This window comes from Brachyhypopomus gauderio, unplaced genomic scaffold (assembly GCF_052324685.1).
Source record: "Brachyhypopomus gauderio isolate BG-103 unplaced genomic scaffold, BGAUD_0.2 sc62, whole genome shotgun sequence".
Classification (NCBI taxonomy): Eukaryota; Metazoa; Chordata; class Actinopteri; order Gymnotiformes; family Hypopomidae; genus Brachyhypopomus; species Brachyhypopomus gauderio.
The window spans coordinates 890,500-896,138 of NW_027506883.1; the positions used below are offsets into that span (position 1 = coordinate 890,500).

The 5,639-nt window shown below is 50.2% G+C and overlaps 1 long non-coding RNA gene across 1 annotated transcript; it reads left to right on the forward strand.

Moving 5' to 3' along the window:
* Positions 1–4,216: 4,216 nt before the first annotated feature.
* LOC143489479 (uncharacterized) lies at positions 4,217–5,208 on the forward strand. The gene is made up of 3 exons (XR_013124688.1): positions 4,217–4,342; positions 4,504–4,540; positions 4,759–5,208. It is a non-coding gene; the product is annotated as an uncharacterized LOC143489479 (long non-coding RNA).
* Positions 5,209–5,639: the final 431 nt, after the last annotated feature.

Genomic DNA, 5,639 nt, shown 5'->3' on the forward strand with positions numbered 1-5,639 from the left:
AGTTCGTCCTGCACGGTTTTTTCTATACCCCACCTGATGGGTGCCACTACAACCCCCGGGGGAAGCACGGTTTCCGGGGAACTGTCAACATGAGGAGGTTCCCACTGCCGAGACAAAGCGTCGGGCTTAGTGTTTTTAGAACCCGGACGATATGACAACGTGAAATTGAAACGGCTAAAAAACAGGGCCCACCTAGCCTGTCTAGCGTTGAGACGCTTGGCCTGCTGGAGGTACGTCAGGTTCTTATGGTCAGACCAGACCAGAAAAGGGTGACGAGCTCCCTCCAGCCAGTGCCGCCACTCCTCTAAGGCCATTTTAACGGCCAGGAGTTCTTTGTCCCCTACGTCATACCGCCTTTCCGTGGGGGTGAACCGGTGCGAAAAGTAGGCGCAGGGGTACAGCTTAGGCGGTTTCCCGACTCTCTGAGAGAGAACCGCCCCAACGCCCAAATCAGAGGCATCAGTTTCAACAATGAAAGGGAGTTCAGGGTCCGGAACCCGCAACACCGGAGCACTGGTAAAAAGACCCTTAAGCGTCTCGAACGCCTTCTGGGCTTCAGGGGTCCACGTGAATTTCCCCAACTTCTTACTAGTAAGGGCAGAGAGCGGAGCAGCAAGGGAACCAAAATTTCTGATAAACCGTCTATAGAAGTTTGCAAAACCCAGAAAGCGTTGAACCAAACGAACGGACGTGGGCACGGGCCACTGAGTAACGGCTTTGATTTTGGCGGGGTCCATAGCCAGGTGACCCTTAGCGACTATGAACCCCAAGAAGGCCACCTCGGAGACGTGGAACAATGATTTCTCCAGCTTAACGTAGAGGTGGTTCTCTAATAACAACTGGAGAACGCGGCGAACATGTTGCTGATGCTCTGTGATGGTACGGCTATATATCAGGATGTCGTCGAGATAAACATAGGCGTATTCATCCAGAGCCTCCCTAAGAACACCATTAACGAACCTCTGAAAAGCCGCGGGTGCGTTCATGAGTCCAAACGGCATGACTAAATATTCGTAATGACCAGAGGGAGTATTGAAGGCGGTTTTTCACTCGTCGCCTTCTCTGACTCGCAACAGATTATACACACTCCTGAGATCTAACTTAGTATAAACCGTTGCCCGTTGAAGGGCCTCGAAGGCGGAAGACATAAGAGGCAAAGGGTGACGGTCTTTGATGGTGATCTTGTTAAGTCCCCTGTAGTCGATACAAGGACGGAGACCCCCATCTTTTTTTCCTACAAAGAAGAAACCTGCACCAGCGGGAGAGGTAGAGGGACGGATAGTACCCGCAGCGAGCGCTTCCTGAATGTAGGTTTCCATAGCCTTGCGTTCAGGTAGTGCCAAAGAAAATAAACGCCCCCTAGGAGGAGTAGTGCCAGGTAAGAGATTGATAGCTATGTCGCAGGCCCTATGCGGGGGTAGGGAACCCGCCTTGCGTTTGCTAAATACTTCTTTTAAGTCGTGGTAAACAGCAGGGACTTTTTCTAAACCTGCTATTTCCTCTGGTCTCTCCCCGGGTTTACTGCAGCGTGGCACCAAGCATGATTGTTCGCATACTTTACTCCATCGGTTGATAGAAAGGTTGAGCCAGTCAACATCAGGGTTGTGGCGTTGAAGCCAGGGAAACCCCAAAATCAGCTGCAGTTTAGGAGCAGCGATGACATAAGGGGTGAGTGTTTCGTGATGGTTCCCTATAGTAACCGTTAGAGGAACAGTCTGGTGGGTAACATCACCTGAAGTGAGCATCTTGCCATCTACGGCGGACACTGAGAGAGGCTTCTCTAAGGGAACCAGAGGTATGGAGAGGGAAGCTACGAGGTTGGAGTCGATGAAATTACCGGTGGCCCCCGAGTCAACGAGAGCCACAACCCGGTGTTCGTCAGAACCCCTCCATGAGACTACTACGTGGGGCATCAGACCGCAGTTGGGGACATAAGCACCATGACCCGTCGGTGCAACCCCATTAACTTGCCGAGTCTGCCCTTTTCCCTGAAGTTTGGGGCATTCGACGATCCTATGACCAGCCCGGCCGCAATAGAGACACTTGCCCTCTCGTAAGCGAGTTTGTCTTTCCTGAAGAGAGAGACGAGTGTGCCCTAACTGCACGGCTGTTCTGAAGTTTCGCCGTTCCCCTGAGCAGTCTTGAGTACAGGAGACACTGGTTTAATACTGGACGGAGCGAACAAACGGCGGTGTTTGCGCTCCCGTAACCGATTGTCCAACCGAACTGTGAGTTCTATAGCGTCATCTAAATCGCTGGGTGGCTCTCTGAGGGACAGTTCGTCCTTTATCTCTTCGCTTAGACCTTCTGTGAATATAGCCCCCAGTGCTTCTGAACCCCAGTTGCTCTCTGCCGCCAGAGTGCGGAACTCTAATGAGTATTCTGCCACAGTTGATCTGCCCTGTCGTAAACGCAACAGTTTCGACGCGACAATACCTCCAGAAGCCGGATGAAAAAACGTCTGCCGCATAGCCCTAGAAAACCGTTCGAAAGAGGAACAGAGTTCGGGTTGATTCTCCCACACGGGTGTAGCCCACCGTAGTGCTCTCCCTGAAAGCAACGCCATCACATAAGCCACTTTTGCACGCTCGGTGGGAAAACGGGATGGCTGCTGCTCGAAAATCAGAGAGCACTGTAATAAAAAACCCCTACACTCGTTGGGATCACCACTATAACGTGCCGGAGCGGGCAATGCGGGTTCTGTACGGGAATCGGCAAGCAACCCCACAGCTCCGGAGAAAACCAGAGGACTGGCAGCTGTCACGGGCGGATCTGGCTTTTGAACCGCGAGAGAGATAGCCTGGAGCTGGGTAAGTACTTCCCGAAGAGATTGCTCGTGCCTGCCGATAGCCTGCCCTTGCATAGCGAGGGCATTCCGCACCACGTCGGCTGACGGGTCAGCTGAGTCCATAACTGGCTGAAGTTGTTCTGTTACGCCTCGCCGCCGCTCTCGGCGGTAACGCGTTGGTTTAAACGTGGTGAGAACTCAAACGCGACCCGATAAAACAAACGGCAAAAAACAGCCAAATGAAACCTCCGCGAATGCGGGAAATAATGAAAACAAAAACCCCAGAGGGAAACAACAGAAAGACAACACGGAGAAGCTCGACGTGTGTAAAGACCAGGTAAGTAAAACAAACAAAAAACACGCGGAAAGAAATACAATGCGTCCAAAAAAGAAAAATGGGAAAAAACGAAAAGTACACGGAGGCAAACTCGACGTGTCAGAGGGGAAGGGAAAAAATAAGAAACAAAAGAGGAAGCTATGGTAACAAGACCAATAGCTTCTACCTGGTACCTGCCAGTCTGTTAACCAGAACACTGGAGAACAAACCAACAAAGAACAAAGAGGGAAAAGACAGAAGGAAACAAAAAACAACCTGAGAACACTCAGGGTAGAAACAGGAGAACTGGAGAAACGAGAGGTAGTCCGGAGACGAGAGAAAACTGGCTTGGGCTGTGTGTGCATAGAACAACAAACAACTTCAGCAATGAGTTGCTGAAGTCGCTTGTCTTAAATAGGCTGTAGAACAGGTGCAACCTATCGGGCTTGATTGCCCCTGGTTACAGCTCGCGGGCTCCGCCTAGTGGCAGCAGGAGTCACATGCCTGGGTCGAACCCTGACACTCAGAGCCAAGCAAGTGGGCGCCCGGTTCCCTGTAGCGCCAAAAAGCACTGCGCGTGCTGGAGGTTTGGCTTCAAGGACCGGAGGGACTCTGCCTCCTGCCTCGCCTGCGGCCCTAGGAGGGTTCACGCCGCTGGCCGCACTCCTGCAAGCGGGGGGAGCGATCTCATGGCTGCCTGTGTGTGTGTGTGTGTGTGTGTGTGTGTGTGTTTGTGTCGATCCCAGTGTTTCTCCCTAATCCCCTTTTCCCTCTCGTACCTCTTGTGTTTCATGTTCCCGTGTGTGTGTTTGTGAATGTGCCAGTGTTTAACGTGATTTCCCCTGTCTTCCCAGGGAGGGTGTTCTGGAGGGGTTCGCGGCAGACCCCGGCCTTTGGGGGAAACGGCTCTCGGAGGTTTGTGGTTCCGGCAGCTCTGGATCTGCACGTCGGTGTAAATTGGGGGCCTTCCAGCTACGCGGGACACTCCGGGAGTAGCGGGCCCCTGGTGGGGGGTTCTGTCACGGGACAGTTCCGGACCCCTCTTTTTGGGCGTGTGTTAATGTCGTCTGCGTCTGGTTATGTCCATGTTTGTATTTCCGTGGGTTGGGTCGTTCGTGGGTATATTCGTCCGTCTCACCTGTGCCTCGTCTCGTGATCACTGGGGATCGTGTAGTTCGTCTATTTAATGTGCGTTTGCGCAGTGTCCCGTACTCGTCTCTGTCTGAAGCTCGTGCCGTGTGAGTGTTTCATGTGCCTGCGCTACCCGCGCTGTACTTTATTTGTTGTGTTGAAGAATAAACGTTTGTGTGTCAATATTACACGCTCGTCATGCCTGCCTCCTCCCACCGTAACAATAATTCTATTCTTGTTGCTAATCCTATATATTTATTTTCTGCAGCAAATCAGGTGCGACAACTCACACACCCAGACTGCAGGTGAGAAGACTCACACACACACACACACACACACACACTTCAGGTGAGACGACTCACACACACACACTTCAGAAGCAAGTTTAAACATAAACCTTTTGCTAAAAATGTATTTAAGACTATAAAGAACCTACATTCAGTCAGCTGTGTCTGAACGTTTGACTGGTAGTGTACATGAGTAAATGGATTTGTGATGAGAATGTTCTGATATGTGTTGATAGGAATTCAAATTACATGTGTCACTGGTTCCATATTACCTGCACAAGCACCTACAAGCACTTGGGAGATGGTCTGGCTTGCCGGTGGATGTACTGATGCCAGGGTTGGATGTGTCATTTCTGCAAGAGGACGTGCTGATGCTAGCTCCCACCTGAGGCTCACCATCTACACCGAAGAGACTGTGACTACAGTGGAAACAAGAACCTTAACTTTATCTGTAGAACCATCCTGCGCACCACGGACTTGTGCTAACGGGCCGCCCAATGGAGGATGGGTTCCCTTTTGAGTCTTGGTTCTCCCAAGGTTTCTTCCTAATCCCCACCACCATAGGGAGTTTTTTCCTTGCCACTGTCGCCTTGACTTGCTCATTAGGGATCTGGACCCATACGATTGTAAAGCTGCTTTGTGACATGTGTTGTGAAAAGCGCTATAAAAATAAATGTGACTTTGACTTTGACAATGACCATCTCAACTGTGTAAGCGAGTGTCAGCTCCTGTTCCTGTGGTATTTATACCAGCTTTCAGAAGCTTGCGTGAAGATCTGACAAGTCTCTCCAAGAGAAAAATCTCTGCTGCAAACATTGATAACCATGCAGTTAATCAAGTGTACATCGAGTCTGTAATAACTAATGTATAAAGTTTAAACTACAACCAAATGACGAAACAGGATGCCGAAACATAGCTTTATGACTGGATGCCATAATGAAGTTCTTTGGAACTGGCTAAATCATTTAACTATATGAGTAATAATATGGGCATATATTCTGCCTAAAATATGCCCAGACAGATTGAATGGTGTTACTTTATTGCATTACCAAATATGGTCCTGTCAGTTGTTAACTGTTAGTGTATACAAGGCACAGAGAACCAGGTCCTTTTGATG